The following is a 19,570-nucleotide window of genomic DNA, read 5'->3' as shown; positions in this document are numbered from 1 at the left end:
GGGACGACAAATGGGGTTAAAGTGGCCATGCACGGCAAAAGATAACTGGGAACGGGACCTGGGGCAACAAATAGAGGATCACGAATGGACCCAGATATGCACATTGACCAAACAAATATCATGTAACGCCAGATGCAAGCTAATACATTATAAAATAGTACACAGGACGCACTATACCCATGTAAGGCTTAAACAAATTTACCCCTCCAAATCGGGAACCTGCCCGAGATGTCACACTGAAGAAGTAGATATATATCATATGCTCTGGGCATGCATACAACTGAGAGACTACACTGGAGAGAGGTTTGTACAGCACTTGAGGAAATGGCAGATCAGCCTATCGAGTGGTCGCCACGATTATGCTTGTTGGGGGCGGTTGGGAAAATGAACCCGACTTGGGGAAAACCTCTGAATCTGAGCCTGTTGATCACCAAAAGAGCAATATTAATGAAGTGGAAAAGTGTGACACCCCCAACCAGGGCAGATTGGGACAGTGACATGCTATGGACAAATGACACTGAAGAGCTGTATATAGACTCGGTGCTGCCCACATCCAGACCCAGAAATATATGGGCCAGGTACAAACAGTATCTATCAGATAAAGCTGAATATGTAAGACCAGAATCAGACCGAGAATAACTGTGTACAATATAATGTCTAAAACTTTTGAAAATGTACATGTGTGTGCGTTGCTTGTGTGCACCAAAAAAAAAAATGTTTTTTTTTTTAAAAAGTGGCCATGTCCACTTGGGACCGGCTATGTGGTAAAGTTATTCGAATGTAATAGGGGAAACAAATTGTGCTTGTGGTAATATGGTCGTAGGGTTCTCTCTTTGCCTTCAGCAGCCTGCCATGGAAAGTGAAGAGGGGCTCTGTACAGAGCCCCGCCTTCCCTTTCATGGTGGCCATATTGGAAAAGGATTGTCCTTCCTACAGCAGGATGCCACAGGCGTCCCGTTGTAGGAAGAAAAATCCTTTATTATTGTTAGCACCCTGGGTTACCGCTTTGGGAACCCGGAGTGCTAATGGTCTTCATCCCCCATTGCAGAGACTGGAACGGGGGATAACGGTCCAGAGCCCTCATTATCTGCCCTTGATTTGCTTCGGCTGATAACTTGGGCTGCCGGGCCGTTATCCCCCGTTTCAGTGCCTGGAACGGGGGATGAATGCCACATTATTTCCATTAGCATAACACAAAATGCTAATGGAAATGTTGGAAAATCTTATTGAGTCTATGCACTACTGAGAAATGTAAAGTAGATGGAGCCTATAAGATTATTTTTTTAGTTCTATTTTTTTACTGTGAAAGGTGGTTCCTAAAGGAACCTTCCTTTTGTTGTTGTGTTTTTGCAGGAGAGGTTAGAACTTAAGGTGGGGGGGAAATGAGGGAAGCGGCACCAAGCACTAATATGGAGGGTCAGGTGGACAGGGGAAGATGTTGCGCGTGTGTTACTTCTATGGTAGGGACAGTGTTTCTCATGCTCCTTGATTACAGCTTCCAAAGCACTTTGAAATTGCTTCCCCCTGCAGAGTGGTGTGTTGCAGTATATACAGAATACTGTTTTCTTCGAAAGAGATATGGATCACCAGCCTCTTTCATTGCTTGCAAGGTAGCTGCTGGGATTTTGTGTCCCACAGAAGTAGGCTGTGTGGTCACAGTATTGGTTGAGGAAGATGAGGTGGAGGAAGACAGCCTACTACTGGCTGAGGAAGGAAAAACCTTTCTGAGAGAATTGCGGTGGTTGGATTTGGTGTGGCGGTGCATGGAAGTGGTCCTGTGGGAGGTACTGTCCAGGTAGTCCGCGACTGAGTACAAAGTTGCACTCAGTGCATTTCACTTTGGTAGCTTTCGTCTTTGGTACATTCCCAACAGTGGTAAAAAACTGCCACACCCATGATTCTATCTGAGTGCTCGAGGTAGGCACTTCCTCTATCTCATGTTCTTGGTTGTCTTCATTGTCTTTGGAAGTACTGTACTTTTTTTGTTGTGTAGGTCCTCCAGCTGGTGGTAGTTCTTGGGGAGGAGGGATGGCAATAGCTGATGTTTTTTTTTAGTTAAATAGCAGTTTTGCTAATATTCTTCCAAGTATGTGCTTTGTACTAGATTGTTAATCCATAATGAGTAAGTTTAGGTGTAGGAGCTGTGCAAGGGTGCATTTTGAAATTGAAAGTTCCTATATCGGTAGAAAATGCAGTTCCGAACTGTCCTCGAAGCACGGACTCGATCGTTAAGAGCGGACGCCTTCGCGGACATGTCATCATGCCGTGCATGAGTGCATGGTCACGTGGCACTGTCCGGAAGGTCCGCAATGATGTCAGTGTTAAAAATGATGCTAGAAGGTGGGGAATGGCAGAGTTTTAAGGTGAAACTTTTAAAATTGGACACAAATGTTGCTATATTGGGGTATGAAGTATAATAGTAGTAAATTGTAGGGAAATAGCATGAACTGGTAAAAACCCATGAAATTCACTGAAAAACTTTTTACATTGATTAGGTTCCTGTATTAACAACAACACTCCAATGTTGTTTAGATGAATACATTCTTTAATAGATTAAGTAGTTCATGATGGGTCTCCCGATTACCCCTGACAATCTTGTTACCAACGTTTTAAACACAACCTCTTGTAGGGACTTTTCATCCAAATACATTTCACATGTGATGTCATCAGTGATGTCATCAATGACATTTGTAATGTCATCTTTGATGTCCTGGATGTTAGTCTTAGCATTGCACGTTGGTGGCGTGAGTTATGGTTGCTTAGCTTACCATTGCTGTTGAATTTCTGAGGTTTTTCGGTTTTACTCGTAACGATAACGTCCCTTTTAACAACATTTTTTCAGTGAATTTCATAACGTTTTATTAGTGCAACTGTGACAATGTGCATTTCTTATTGTAGCATCTGCTTTTATTATATAAATATAAACACGACTATAAGGCTTGGCTGACACGGAGATACTGGAGCAGGAAGTAAAACAGGTAGGACCTTTCCTCTAACACTGTGTTTTCGTTGCCTAGGAAACGGGGTCTGAAGAGGAGGAGATCGAGCCCAACGGTCTCAGCTGGGCATATTAATGAATGCTGCCAGAAGTTGATCAGGATAAGTCCTGTAGCGCTGTTGCGCAAAGTTGAGTGTTTCAGCATTTAAAGTTAAAAGGTTGCTTCGACGCAGAAGCGGAGTAAGAGAGGAGAAGCTGTTTAGCGAAACGCCATCGCGTTTCATGATGTTTTGAAGAGCCGCGGAGCGAACGTATTACCTGGTATGCGGAGAGGGAGAGCGAGAGAGAAGAAGTTGTTTAATGAAACGCCACCGCGTTTCATGACATTTTACGGAGCCGCCGAGTGAAGCTTTTCTGTGTATGCGGAGAGAGAGAAAGAGAGGAGAGTTCCGTATGCGCCGAACTGAATAGCACAGCTGACTCCGGAGCCGAGCCGAGAGGTTAGAAAAGGGGCGGAAATAGGACGAGCCTTCTCTCGCCCTCGACAGCGGAGGAAAAGACATTATTCAGGTAACGCTATGTTATAACAGGGAGGAGTCGAGAGACAGAAACTGCTATGAGCCAGGCAAAGCAGGAAAACTATCTTTCAACCACTAATAAAGAAGTGTGATGAAGGGGTAAAACATACAATCTACGAAGGGAAGACCGAAATAACAGGGGAGCCATAACTACCAGTCAAAATATGCAAAGGTGAAGAGAAAGCGAAGAAGAATTTTAAAGAGGGGGCCGACAGGATTGCATAATAAACCGTCAAGCTAAAATATAAAGCCAACAGTAAGGTTGGGGAGGTTATAAAGACAACGGAGCCTCCACAAAGCTAGAGAATATCTGAACTGTCGAGTGCTAAAGGTTGATTTTGAAAGAAAAGAGGACTTGTTAAGGATATTTCTAAAACAGATAGAGGAAAGAAAAGACTATGGAGAGCAGACAATAATTATCTAAAAGGGAAGAAGATCTCCAACAGAAGGAGAGAATATCGCACAGAGAAAAGAAGAGAACCGAGACAGAAAACAAGGCAGAGATAAAACAAGACACACGGCCCTCATTTGAGTATAATTTACCTCTTGGCCTTGCCGGCTGACTCTCTCTCTCTCCTTGAAGATCTACAGCAAGCTGAAAAGAAGTATCCTTTTTCTGGTGTTTCTAAAAGAAAAGAAAATTTGATTAATAAAGATTTGGGCTCTCTTTCAGTCCAAAGAAACTATTTGATGGCTGAAGACTCATAATTCTTTGGTTTCAAGCAATATCTTAATTATATCATACATAAATTATTACAGCAACTTAACCATAACGTCCCTTTAACAAAGTTTTTTCAGTTAATATAATATATATATATGTGCATACTATGTAAACCCCTTAAGGATGTCCAGCAATAGAAGCCACGAAGGACAGAAACATGAAGGATTCTAAAGTTAAACATTAATTAAAAAAATGACTAGCATTTTTATTTGTTAACAATGATATTATTCATCTGATCAGTTAGAAAGTAATTATACATATAATAATTGTTTGCGTTCAGTACACTTTCCATGGTAAAATAGGAATCATAATTCATCTTTTGAGGTTTGCTTGGTGTAGTACTGTTTTTTTTTCTAATGATTCGACATACGTTTCAAGCTTGTTCTTTCTTTCTCTGTCACTAGCTTTTATGGTGGTTAAGTGATGGTATTAATAATGAAAATATGTCTGATGAATTAAAAATCAAGTTTCATGAATGATGCAGCGAATCAGAAAAAGGACTCTGACTAAGTTGTGCCATGTCAAAGATGTTTTTATTTAAATAAAAATAAAATGTCAATCTAATCCTACTGCTATGAGGGAAGATCCCTGCCTAAGAAACTAAAAAAGTAAGGGTGCTCGTTAAAGCCCAAAGGAAATAGTCCCAATTCTGAATACTATTATTTAACTAGTCCCTACCACTTAAGAAAATATAACAGAAAAAGCAAGGCATGAGCAATAGCCTCCGTCCTTGGCTTCTGCCTGGCCCCATTGCTTGGGTCTCTTTCCAATAGGTTTAAAGTTTGCCAATAACTTGTAACACAGTTCCCAACCTCTCTGCAGGTTCTGTACACCAATATTACTTCTATAAAGTTCCCCCTTTCCAGGAAGAAAAAGTTCTCTTAATAGAAATACAATCCCACCTTTTCTCACTTGGCACCGTTCACTTCCCTTACACTGCTCAGCTCAGCAGCTAATGCACTTCTTGAGCGGAGTTTGGGATTCGGGCCTCTCTGCTGCAGCCTGGTCTCAGCGCCAGTTAACAGGCCCCAGTCCACGATGGTTTCTGTGTGGTCGCGCCACCAGTCTTTCTTGCTCTTGCCTTTCTTGCCGGTCAGGAGCCCAGCTTTCCATCGTCTTGGGACTGATTTGTTCACTCTCCACTCTACCATTGGCTCTGCGTTCTAACGTGGGTCTTCCCCTCCAGAATATCTTACCGTTAGAGACTCACCTCTGCATAGAATTCTCATCTCTTCCATTCAAAGCTCCTCATGGTTTTATGTACGTCATCATAAATAAAAGGGATGTGTTATTCCTCTTTGACCGTGGTGTTCAGGTGGGATCCAGCGTTGCCTGAAGCAAAAGAGATTGAAGAAATGTCACTGTTCAGTAAATCCAAAACGTGGTAAACAGTCTTACCGATTCCCATGTAGGCTGATACTGTGTTCCTGGAGTTCCTACTGGATTCCAAGTCCTTGTCCCCAAGAGGGAAGTCCCTTCCATTGAGCTCCCACTTGCCCAGACCCATAGGGAGGGACTTGCTGAGCAGGCTCACCTTCGTAGCCTCAAAGGGGGTGGATCCCCTCTGGAAATAAGGGACGAACAGCCCAGATTCGTCACAAAGATCACATTAAAGTTTTGATAAAATAAGACAACAACATTTTAACATTTTATTTACAATAAAATGTTATACAATATAGAGCCAAACATTATTTTGATTTTCTTTCGTCTGGGAATACCAATATTTCTAGTTAACTTTGTTTTGAATTTATTTTGCAACATGGAACACAACCTAAGAATGGCTGTTAGAACCAGTCATAAATAAGAGCAAGCTATTTGTCATGGTCATACCGGCAGCTCGGCACCAGAGTCGTGGTTCTTCTGCACACGCCCTCTTGTGTAGTACTTCGGACCCCTCCTCCTGGCAGTCCTCGCGGGTGGTGCAGGTGGGATCTGTGGGTCGTGTTGCGCATGTCTGTGGTGGCCGTGGGTCTCTCTGCCTCCTGGCAAGACATTCTCCGCATGCATGGAGGTTGCCATGGCATCTTCTTGACAAGAGAATGTGGAGATGTCAGGCCACGTTCATCACATGACCAAGGCAACCAGGAAGGGATATAAAAGCATTACCAGACCACAGACAACTGCTTCTCAACATTTTCCATGAGTAGTGTGCCGCTGTCGGACCTTGTTTCTGCTCTTCCTGATTTCCCTGGTTCCTGGAATCACTGGCTGTGTTACTGGACTGCTTTTGGATCCTCCCTCTACTTAGGTATATAGTGTATGGAAATGTCCTGGCTTTTATGAACCTGGCAATGTTGAATTGGAACTGGTTTGGATTACCCTTTTGTTTTGGTACTTTTGGAATCAAGCATCAGGCTCTTTTGGACACTTTGAACATTTTTTCCTTTTCTTGTTTTTTTTTCCTGGATATTGCTCTCAGGATTATTGGTTCCTCTTCATATGTTTTGATTTGAACATTTATGAACTGCCTTCTCGGAACTTAAAACAATGGACTGCATCCCCTTTTCTCTGCCCTTATGCAAAGGAGGGTATTTCATCTTCAGAGTTGCGATATTCCCAATTAGGTAGGTCCCTGTTGAATTTTTCGCTAAACCTATGTTGGTGTGCTTAGTGGGGTAAACCTAATCTTTGTTTCTTCTTTTCAGTTGCTGGGGATCCACTGCTGCCGTTCCTGTTTCCACCTGTGGCCTCAATAACTGGTCAGGGACTCTTTTGTTTCTCCCTGACCGGTGCTTGGGAATGGAGGTTTTAGTTAATCTGGGAATTTAATTCTTGATATCTTGACAGTATTTCATCCAAATATGTTTAAAACAATACAACAATATTCAGGACAATGCCTTACATAAGAGGGAATGATAATGAGTGACTGACCACTTGATGTTAGGGAATACCAGATATGTAAACCAGGGTCTGCGCAAGACACACGACAGTCCAATGGTACGGGATATATAGAAGGTTCCAAATGTAGTGGCGCTAAGGGTAGGGTGGCCATTGAGGTGGATTGATGAGCAGACGAGTTGTGAGTCCTCCTTCTAGGCTTCGGAGACTCAGGAGGTGGAGCTTCAGTTCAGATTTAAAGGATTTGTTAGTTGTGGTGAGGAGCAAGTAGGGAGAAAAAGCAAAAGGATGCCGAAAGTGGACAGGGAACAGAGAGAGTAAGCAAGGCGCTAGTGAAGATATTGTGTTGAGAAGATGTGTGAGAGATGGTGTTGGTGAGGTTAGAAGGGCAAGGACATTTATTTATTGTCCGCTTGTTAGGCGCTTATACAGGAAGTAAATACTGTTTCAAAATACCCACAGGGCAACAGGGAGGGGACAAGGGATGAGAAACAATTGACAAATATTAAATACAGTGCAGGGAGGACAAACCTACTATGCCTTGTGAGTGTTCAGAACGTGCAAGTGCAGAAGGGAGAGGGAATGGGATAGGTGCTGGGGTGCTCATGGGTGAACAACAGGTAAAGTGCAATGTAAGGTAAGTGCGAGCTGCCAAGGGTGGAGGGTGAGCCGAGGCAAGTAATGAGGATAGACAGAAGCTGGGGCGATTCGGTGTGGGAGGTCAGGGCTCTGAGGATGCATACGGGCCCTGAACACCAAACAAGCAACTGTGAGATTAGTAGAGAAGAGAAGGAGGAGTTAAAGAGGAAGGTCTTGAGGATCTTCTGAAATTTAAGAAAGTCTTGCTCAAGATGAAGAGGGAGGATGTTCCAAAGAAGGGAGCAAGCTGAGGAAAGTGATCGACCTCCTGCCCTCTTTTTAGCAAAATGCTTTACACACAAGGAGTTGGTGCCCGAGGAGCATAGAGGTCTAGAGGGGGAATATTTAGTAAGAGAGAGTTGCAGATAGTGCGGTCTTCGGCCCCAGATAGCTTTGTGGATGATACAGAGTGATTTAAATTTAATCTGTGAATCAACCGGGAGCCAGTGAAGGATAAGTCTTGCTGCCCTATTCTGGATTAGCTGGAGGGTTCACAGAGTGGAAGAGGTGTTTCAGTTTATTACCCAAAGCGTTTCTACAGATTCAAATTTAGTAAGGCCTCCAACTCGTCTCGCACCAACCCCAACGAATATCCTATGTCACCAATGGACTAGGTACCAGGCTGGTGTAACATTCATTTATTTATTCAGTTATTTATTTAAGGTTAGACAAAATGGACTATCAACCACCAATGCTGTGGCAACACCCAATATCACAACTCCAAATTACTTTCCATTATTAAAACAACACAGGTAAAATTTTGAAACATGCAGTCACAATTTACAACAGATTTAATTGCAAATTAAACTGTAGAAAACATTCACAATACAATGGAAACATTGTTTTGTGACACACATTCAAAGGACAGGCAGTGCTTTGGGATTCTGGTTTGGGAGGCAAGGGAATGAATGGGAAATTTAATTTTTTTAGGCTTTCATTTGAAAGGCACAATTGGGAAAAAAAACTCAAATGGGGAATCGTTATTCAACTTTTATTTAAAAGGCAAGTTTGGTAAAAGGAACTCAGAGGGAAATTGTTTTTCAATACACATTCAAATGAGAAGCAATGCTTGGTAATTCTGGTTTCGGATACAGGGGAACAAAGTGGGAATTTCGCTTTTTGCACCCTCACATTCACTTGAATAGCATCATTTTAGGGTTACTTATTTTGGGATTATGGACACCCCCACTTCAGGACAGGAGTCGAGGGTTTCAGAAGGACAGTCACCAAAGTCTGTATGGTCTATACCAGCTCTAATACACTGGGCATGAACTTTGTTAGTTTCGAATTCTAACGACCCTCATCCTGTGATTTTCTATATGGGAATTAATTGATTTAACTTCAATTCACTGTACTAAGGATCTACACAGATTCCACCCTCCCCACAATTTAATTGAAAGGATTAAGGCAGGCTGTTCCCAACACATTGCAATTTAAATGGATAGGGTGATTTTCTACAGTGGAATTAATTTTAATTGGATTTAATACAATGGGCCTCATTACGACCTTGCCGGTCTGGAAACAAGGGTGGCGGTAAACACCGGCAAATGACAAGTTTGCATGCTGGGGCTGTTGCGCCCGACTGGCCTGTCCCTGCCGGGCGTAGCGGTCATGGTAGGCAGACTAGTAACAGTGCCGGTAACGGTGCCGGTAGCAGGGTTACTGCTGGACTAGTAATAAGTAATGAAGCCCAATGTGCCAAGGTCCTACCCATTTTAACCCCCTACCCACTAATGGAAATGGATAAGTTGGGTAGCTCCCCACACAATTGATGGCACTTGGATTACTCTACTTATATGGGAGGCCTTGGTCAGGGAAAAACAGCAGGGTTCCTCTGACGACTGCACAGATCTAGTCAAGGACTTTCAGTCAAGGATTTTCTCCTGCAGCCAGACTCCCTCTGGCTCCTCTGGTTGAGTCCCAGCTAGCTTCTAGATTTCCCTGTCACTGCCTCCAATGCAAGGATTGAGGCCTCTCTGCTGGTTTTTCCTTGCAAGAGTTCGGCATCAAGCTATTTCCAGGAATAAAGTGAAAAAGCCCTGTTCTGATGCAAAAGTGACCTCTTATATGGCTGATGACACTCATAAATTATCATAAATCCCACAGTAAGGATTGGCTAGCACTCTCCCTTCACCTCCCACCAAGACGCCTACTGGCTGCTGATAGGACCAGAGTGGCGGAATATGTTTGGTGTATGCTAAGGAAGGAGAAAGATATGTCATCTCAAAATGACATGTGGGATTTATCCTTTTTTTGGTTCTGAAAATCTCACAACATGGCAACTACGCACATTTTTCTGATAACTACAAAAATCTACATATTTCTGGATTCCACATTTTATGACGAGTCGGAAAATGCTAATTTTATTTTGACACGCCCTTCCTGGGCGGCGCCACCATTTTTCGTGGTTTTCTACTGCGCCAAAATAGTTACAATTCTGACACTACATACTTCCAACTTTAATTTCACAGTCTATTAATCTATCAATATTTCCAATTCCCTCAGATTTATGAAAATGCCAAGAATCATAATTCTGATCATAACTTAAGTTATGTACATCACAAACATTTTGTTTTTACATGGTCCCAACTGGTTTTCTATCCCTTTTAAAATGAACTCGGGGTGAGCTCGATGGGACACACAGTGAACTTTTTATTCGATAAATGTGGCCTTGCATGGCCTCTCCATCTCTGTCGCTCTGGGGCTGTCTTTTTACTGCACAGAAGATAGATTCAGGAGGAGGATATTGCAATAGATGAGGCTAGAGAGAACCAGGACTCGGGTAACATTGAGTTTCTGGGGGAAGGTGAGAAGAGGTAGAATTCCCTTGAGAAGGAAGAGCTGAACGTGGGACTTCTTAGCAATGTCCTGAGTGTGAGGGAGGAAGGAGAGAGAGGAGTTGAAGATGACTCGGAGGTTTCTGGCTACAGAAGAGGGAGCAGGTGGAGGCCCCCATGGAAGAAGGCCAGAACGAAGGGAAGAAGTTGGGTGCAGGCGTCCCAATCGGAAGGATCTCCGTTTTGCTGGCATTGAGGCAGAGATCATTGGAAGTGCACTATGCCTGGATGGAAGAAAGGCAGTCAGGGATGATGGAAGGTACAAGCGGGCCAGCAGGAAGTTTGAAGAAGAGTTGCGTGTCTTTAGCATAACACTGAAAGTTGGGGGAGAAGGAGGAGATGAGGATTGCCAACTGAGTAAGGTAGATGTTAAGGAGCCAAGGCAAGTGAATAGAGCCCTGGTGGACACCACAGGTTATTAGTAGAGAAGATGCCCAGGATGACTTGGGAGGAGTGGTCAGTTAGGAAGGTCAGCCACTCCAGTGCCCACTCCGAGATACCAAGGGCGTCATGGAGCCTTTGTATGAGGATGGAGTGGCTGACCGTGTGAAATGCAGAAGAGAGATCAAGAAGGGTGAGGACAGCAGGGGAGTTGGAATCCACGGATGTGAGTAGTTCTTCACGGGCATTCAGAAGAGCAGTGTATGTGCCTCTGGATGCTTGGAATCCTGATTGATTGCTGTGGAGACCACCAACAAGTTCAGTGTGAGAGATGAGTTGGGACAGGGCCAACTTCTCCAGCATTTTCCCCAGAAAAGGGGTGATGGAGATAGGGCAATAGTTGGCTGGACCAGAAGGGTCAGCTGATGTTTTTTTAAGGAAGGGGGTGCCCAAGGGAGTGCTTGGGGAAGGAGGGGAAAGAATCCATATCAAAGGAGTGTTTACAGAGATCAGCGAGTACAGAGATGAGAGAGCTCATGGTGTCCTTGATGGTTCTGGATGAGCAAGGGGAAACCTGTTTGGAAGAGACCGTCATGGAGCGGAAAAATCTGGTGACTTCTTCCAGTGAGAGAAGAGTGAAGGAGGAGACGGAGGAGGGTGAGTGGCCAAGGGAGGCAAGGGGTGAGGGATGAGTTAGGAGAGTGAGTGACAAGGCTCTTCAGGATGCCCTCCATTCTGGTGCTGAAGTGAGTGGCAAGTGTGTTGCAGAGAAGGAATAGGGAAGGAGGATACTGCAGAAGGGTTGGCAAGTTCCCAGCAGATTTTGAAAAGTTCAGCCGTGTTGTTGGATGTCCAAGTAACCGTGCCTGAATGTGGGAACTTTTCTTGGCACAGATAGAAAATCTGTATAGCCTTTGGAGCAGGCGGAAGGCCAGTTTGTCAGAGGATGAACCTGAGGTTTGCCATTTCCATTCTGCAGCTCTGCACTTTCTTTTCAGGTCTGCAAGTTCAGAGTTGTACCAAGTGTTGCAGTTAGCGGCGGGTTTCAAGCGGATCCTCGGCTGGGGCAAGAATGTCAAGGCTGTTGGTGATGGATAGGTGGAAGTTGCTGAGAGCAGTGTCAGAGGTAAAGTCTGAGTTGGGAGGGCAAGGGGGAATAAAGGTGAAAATAAAGGCAGCGGCTGACACTCGTTTCATCGGATGGATGTTTGTGAACGATGCTGGCAGGGTTTTTGGAGGCGTAGTCACAAGGCCATAGGGACCCAGGTGGCATGAGAGAAGAGTGTTCAGACCAAGAGACAAAGGTGACCAGGGGAGTTGAGAGAGGGAGGTCAGAGTGGATGAGGGCGTCCAGAGTGTGTCCAGCAGAGTGGATTGGACCAGACGGGAGCATGGAGATTAATAGAGAGGTGCAGTGGTCAATGAAAAGAATGGATGCTGTGCCAGGGGAGTCCAATTGGATGTTAGTCACCCAGGAGCAGCAGGTTGGGGGAGGTTCAGAGTAGGAGGAAGAGAAATTAGCCCATTCAGAGAGGAACAGGGAGATAGCGCCTGGTGGCCGGTAAATGGTAGCAATGGTCAGGGTGGAGGAGGGAGAGATAACTAATTTGCATACCAGTCTGTCAAAGGAAGAGTAGAGCTGAGTCGGTAAGATGGAAGAAGGAATCCACTCAGGGAATATTAAGGAAACCTCACCGCCAGCACAGTGAGGTTGAGGCTTGGAAATTATCTTAAAGCCATCAGGTAGGAGGGAGTCAAAAGCGGTGACTGAGCTGACATTGAACCATGTCTCAGTAAGAGCAAGAAAGTCAAGGTCAGTGTCTTCAAGAAGGAGGCAGATGTCAGCATAGTGTTTGTTGGCTGAGCGGGCTTTGAGAGTCACCAGGTGGAGATGATCTCACCTTTGAAGGTTTTCTGAGGTGGAGTAAAGGGGCGTGGTACTTCAGTCAGAGGTGGGGGGATAAAAGGGGAGGTAGGGGGAGAGGCAGGAGAAAGAAGAAAGTTAATGAGGGATGGCAGGATCCAGTCAAAGAGAAGGAGGTTGGCCTGAGGACTCTGAACCGGGATAGTGCCAGTGTGGTAGACATTAATGATGCATCGTGATGAGAAGAAGCCCGCCAAGAGGACTTCCCACTTGGTGCCACCATTAATGGGAGAGGATGTGAAAGGGGAGAGAGTAGAGATGAGATGAGAAGTCCATAGGTCTGGAGAGGGGACAGGGAAAAGGATGTCAGTGAAGATTTCGCTGAAGGATGCACTGACATAGGTGTCTGCAATGGGAAGGCCAGGATTTGCACCCAGGATGCCTTTTCTGTGCTTTTTATTGTCCATATTTTGTGATAGAGGAAGGATAGGTGATAGTGTAGCAGTTAGAGAAGATTGGAGAGATGGAGAGTGATTATTTGACTATCACAGCGTGAATTTGAAAAGGGACTTGTTTCTCATAGAGAGCCAACCAGCATGGAGGTTGTGATGGGGAAGAGTGGGGCATGGATTATACAAGGAGGCTGGTGCACTTATCAATGTGATGGAGTACAAGAGTTAGTATGAGCATTTGGCAGAGTGATATGTGTGGAAAGGGTTTTTTTTTCCTAATATTGGGCAGTGTCACTGATGTCCTTAAGAATGTGTGCAGTCTCCAAGAGTCCATGGGTTTTCACAACATAAATTGTGCAGGTTATTCAAAGTTACAATTTTCTGGTTGTTCAATATTACGATAGGCAGATGTTCAATGTAACACACCGGGCTGGAGAAGAGAGTGGTACATTATTGGGCATCCCTCTATCATCTCCGGTGTGCTTCCAGCTCCCTAGCCAAGGTCTCCCTAAATCCCACTCTTGTCAGGTAGCAAACCGCTAGTAGGTAACCCCGACTATCAAGTGCTAGCTGGTGATAAGAGCCTAAAGAAGGGAACAGTCTTATGTATCTGGCTCCCTCCAAGGATTTTCTAGAGATGCCCTTGGGAAAAGTGCCAATCTCAGATGATTTGGGTTAGTCTCACCCACATTCACCCCCTTTCACTCCTCTCCCTGATGTTACTACCTCCTTACTTTCTCCCACCAGCTTCTCCCCTTCCTACACCCTCCAGTTTCACCCCCCCCACTCTCTATTTCTCTCATCTTTCTCCTCCCCTCCCATTAACTGTTACTATTCCACTCTTCCAACCTCTTAGTACACCTTTCTCCCTCTTACTACACCACTCTACCCACTTCTTATTATAGCACTCTCCTCAACTCTTACTACACCCCTCTTCTCACCTCTCATTGCATCCTTCTTCCCACCTCTCAATGCACACCTGTCCCCTCTTTTCACTACATGACTCTTCTTTATCCATTGTTTCTCTCCTCCTATCCCTTAACAACACCGTCACCTTCACCACTACTCACAATATAGTATTTCACTTCCTTCACCTCCACACGGCACACAATCTCACTTTCACTCTCTATCTAATCTTCCCTATTCTTCTCCCTTTCTATATCTTTCTTTCTCTCACACACACTTTTTACACAGTCCCCTCTTCACACTACACTATGCACTATTAACTGGTACCACTCTCTCACAAATACCTCACCTGGACTCTGCTGCAATTCTGCCACCAACTCTCCAACTCCTCCGTCCGTCCTCCTTCTGATTCCCCGACCAGAAGTACACCTCCTGCCCTGACCCCTGCTACCCACACTCTGACTTCCTTTCTGTCTCCTTTTATACTGTGGTCTTGCTTATTCTGTCTTGCCCTACCCCTTCAATAAATTGCACCAGTTACCTGACTCTAGGAACCAATGTGTGCCTGTCCTTTCCCCAGCCGCTGGGTTACACAGGTGAGAGGCTTTTAAAAAAACCTCCCTTTTTCCAGCTAAGTTTTATTTACATTCTCTGATGAGGTAGCAGACAGGGGCTCAGGCTGCTTGTTGCCCCTGTGACTTTCCTCGGGTGATATCGAGTTTTGTTGCCAATCCGGTTTGGGGAGAATGTCTGTGTCTCTCTTGTCTCTCTTCAGTTTCTCTTCACTCCCAGTACATTTTCTGTTGTGCCGCCATTCACCTAGGATCCATCTGGGGTGGGCAGGTAGGCTGTTGGGTGTCTCATTTCCATTTGCCACGGACATTCCGAGTTAATTCCCTGGCTTTCTTGATTTTATTATCTTGGCTCCAGTACAGACTTTCTAGGTTGCTCCCAGGTGCCTTCTGGGAGTTGTTTTCCATAAACAGAAAAAAGAGAACACATGCCAGAAAGAGCAGTCAAAACAAACAAAAAGTGCTTCCATTGATGACATTTGTGGCACATTGTGGGGTTTAAGGAACTGCTCCCCTCCTCCCCCAAACTCTCACTCCCTGTCTCTGGGACAGAGCTGGCTCTGGCTTTTGTCCTGGTGAGCCGCCTACCCCAGTTTGGTAGGGGACCATGTACTCCCACCTCCCCCGTTGACAGGATCATGACCCTCACCCTGTCACAACAGACTAGCACTGGCATGGTTTCAGTCTTATGTAGCATTCATTTCAGTTTACATTATGGTTGTGCGAAAGATGTTTAGAGTCACTCATTTCATTATCTGTTTCCCATATGCACCCCGAATATGCTTGCCATTATCCTGAATTGCGTATCGGTGTATCACCGCAGCACGGCTTCCAGGAGATCAGTATGCGTTTGCAGGGCATTGATTTTCGGAGTAAAGAAACCAAACTCATCGCAGTGTGCACCCTTTCCAGAAAGCTGTCAATCATTTTTGTTTTGCACTCTGTGCCAGTTGTAGATGGTTGATATTGCTAAAGATGGGCCATACGTAATGATTACACAAAGTTGCATGTAGTACAGACAGATGAATATAACATCCACCACTTGCATGGTGACAACACAAACGGGGGCATGCTATCCAAAGTGACACGTGACGTTTAGGGGACATCAAGTTTTCAGCTGTGAACATAACCAATATGGCTCCATTCACATTGCACAGTCTGGCTGTCGGCGCCGTCATACTACAGGCATCACGTGGTTGGGTTTGCATGCATGTCTTCCTCCTTCTTTTGCTCTGGCTTTCTCATCAAATGATACCCCGGTGGGACCCAAATGGTTTTCCATCCCTTGCCCCCTTTCCCGTTCTCTCTCTTGCGAGTGGAATAACTGGTCAAAGCAAATCTACACTCCCTCCAACAGCACAGGGGTGTTTGTAAATCAAATGCATTTCAATCACAGTCTCCATTCCGTTAGATCATTCTAATAGAAAAATAGTCTCTCTAAACATTCTCCAGGCTTTATCAAGGGGTACCCCCAAATCACTCTGTCCCTTTAATGGATTTCCAACAGATCCTCTTGGTTGTATCTCCTGATATTGCCAGGTTATGACCTCCACTCCTTGCAGCCACCGCTGCATCTCACCTGTGAGGTCTATTAGCAGCTATAGCTTGATATCCATGGTCAAAGAAGGCCAACCCTGGGCTTCTTGCTGAGGTTCAACAGGAAACATATTTTATAAACGTATCACCTTCCTTCTCCTTACTTTACTGATCATCCACTGGTCGCCACCCTCCTCATTGCTCCACCCCAGCTGAAGCTACAAAACTAGCCAGGACACACGGGTACGTATCACACTCCATGATTATGCAAGATAGTCTACGAATTGCCATCGACCCGAACGCATCTGCTATCATTCACTACTTTAAGACACATTGCACAATACCTTGGCCATAAGAATTCAGCTATCACCCACAACAGAAATTCGGTCTAGCTGGACACATAATGAGTCTCCCGCCCTCACTCTCCAGACTACCTAACAACACCCATCCACATGACAGCTTGGCATGGGTAGCCAGCAAGGACTGGGCCACCCTACCCACCTTGATATTGGCTAAAATGTACACATTCTAAACTCCTCCGGTGAATTTACCAGACCTTGCACTTCGGTCCCCTGAGGGCATTCACCTACAACGCTTTGAGGCCATACCAATGGAAAAACATGGTTTACAAATGACATTTATATTACATTGCATACTTGCTCCTCCTCCCACCATCGGATCAGCCCCTTCAGAATGGGGCTTCATTCCTATCCACTGCTACGGGCAATATATTCCTTCTAATACCTCCTTCCCATGAGTAGTTCTGACCTCACACATTTTCACACTTTCCTCCGGCCTTCCAGCTGCATCTGGATGAATTTCTCCAGCCACCATCTGTTACCCTTCTTGTAACCTTTGATGTTCACTTTACGCCCCGAAATACTACTCTCCACCTTTCAACCTTTAATGTTCTCCTTCCACCCTCTGCTGTTCTTCTTCCTACATCTTCTATTCATCTCGTTACCCTCTATTATGTCCTCCTCCTTCCATCCTCTGCTCTTCTCCTTCCACTCTTTGTTTTCCTCCTTCCACCTTCTGATGCACTCCTACTTCGACCCTTTGCTGCTCCCCTCATTCTACCCTCTGAAATTCTCCTCCTTCCTATCTCTGCTGTTCTCCTCCTTTCGCCCTCTGCTGTCCTCCTCCTTTCCCCCTCTACTGTTCTCCTTCATCTAAACTCAATCGCTCCAAACTCTGCTCCTCTCCTGCTTCAATCACCCACAATGCCCCTTTTGGTTGTCCTTTTTATCCCGAGTGGGCCTTGGTGCAGTTTTCCCAAGTGAGCGTTAGTATTTACTTGGTTTTGCCATTTCTGTTGATTTAAAAAGCCATTGTGGGTCTGTTGTAATGCGGGCTGGTTTCACTAACACGTGTTGAGACTGGGAGCAGCTTTAAAAACTGCATCTGGGTCTGACCAGCTTGTCCTATTGAGTATGTGGGTGGCGCTTTGCGAGAGGAGTGTCACCTGATCCTTCCGGTGGGTAAGCACATGTGAAGTGGTGTCGGTTTGTAGTGGGCTAAGGACACATCAGTGTCCATCGCTACACAAGGTTTGCCGGGAGCAAGTGAAACTAGTCTATTTTTCGGATTTCCTTGCTTGAGGATGTTGCTGTACAGGGCTCTGACCCCGAGGGTGGGGGAAGTGTTTTGGATTTCTACCATACAGTTTGTTCTCTTAAAAGTCCAGAAGCAGTTAGTGTACACAAGTGATGGCTGCTTGTCTGCTGGAGCCACTAACTGGAGATGAACAGGAGATCTCCCTATATCCCACCACTGAGCCCAGGATCACTGGTTCGGGGAAGTACCTCGTCTCCTGTGTCACCCCACGAGAAGACCCCAAAACAAGGTAGGGGACTTCATCCCAACACATATCAGAGATAGACACACATGTACACACACAAACGTACACTGCCATTCTGACTGTTATGATATGTATGCATCTTCAGCACCATGCACCTGGCCACCCTCTGTCCTCTGGGCCCAGGTACCTGCTAATCTTGCCACCCTCACGCACTGCCTCCGGGCCACCCCCTGCACTGGGGTCTGTATCTGGACCCATACAGCCCTACCCTTTTCTTCCTGCTCTTTCAGACCTACATGGCCTGCTGCCATAAACCCAGCACTTGCCACTTGCTGGCTGCACTCCCATTGTTTGTTGCCTTTTTATTTATTATTTTATTATTATTTTTTGTTTTTTCCTTCTCGTTCCGCACTCTCCTTTTGTTCCCCCTTCCATGCACTTCTCCCCCTTCTTCCTCTACCCTGCACTTGCACGTTCTCAATGTCACTGGGCCTAGTAAGATCGTTGTTTTTGTTCTCCCCTGTTCCCTTTCCCTGCCTTGTCGCGCTCTGAAACACTTGTGTATGAGCGCGATAGAAATAAAATATCAATCAATCAATCAATCTTGTACACTTGCTCTGCTCCTTAGCTTATAAGATCAGGCTGCGGGATAATAAGGGTGCCTATTTGGAACCAGAATCCTATCTGAATGGAGTAAGGGAGACCAGCATCTCATTTTGCTCATTCTTTTCTGGCTGCACGCGCAGACATCCTGCACAGTCACCATATTGTTGCATTCAAATTGTTGCCTTCAAACCCTTGGCCCTAGTGCTCTCCCAATCAATTACTGAAGCAAGTTGCCTACCTTCTATGAAACTTGGATGTTGAGTACCACCATGTTCATGGTGAATTAGCCTTATGTGATACAGCTGGTACTCTGTGTGCAGGTGTGTGTACCACATTATGGGATGCACAAGACAAAGAGGTTTGCCATTGCACTGCCCATGCTTTGATTGTGTCACCGCTGCCAGTCTTCTAGATGTGTAGCTGTGTTGTCTATTTGCTTATATAGATGTGTGTGGAGTTTTCTGTAAATGCTGCTACTGTATGCATGCTTTTGTTGTACATGGGATGTTAAGTGTCTTCCTGATTGCGTGACTTTTATAAGAACATCTTTGGTTATCTGCCATTTGGTGGACTAGAAAACATTTTGCATACTATATTTAAACACAGAATACACATTCTGAAAAGGGGTAGGGAACCATAATAATGAAAGGGAAGCATAGTAAAAAAGTAGAGATGTTATTTAAGCAATAAGCCCTGAGCTGCGGGTGCCGAAGCGAGGGCCTTAAGGAAGGCCCCAGGGCATTGGCTGACTCAGTAATGCCCCAGCGGCAAGGAGCATATTGCTATTAGTACACCTGCCCGCAAGACCGGGGTACTAATAGTATTGTTTTTGTGTTCTGAAATGCTGCAGCGTTTCAGAACAGAAAAAACAAAAGTTAAAAAAATGGCAGCCGGGAAGGGA

Source organism: Ambystoma mexicanum, chromosome 2q (genome assembly GCF_040938575.1).
Source record: "Ambystoma mexicanum isolate Mex_15411 chromosome 2q, UKY_AmexF1_1, whole genome shotgun sequence".
NCBI lineage: Eukaryota > Metazoa > Chordata > Amphibia > Caudata > Ambystomatidae > Ambystoma > Ambystoma mexicanum.
Note: the sequence above shows the minus strand (reverse complement) of the source record.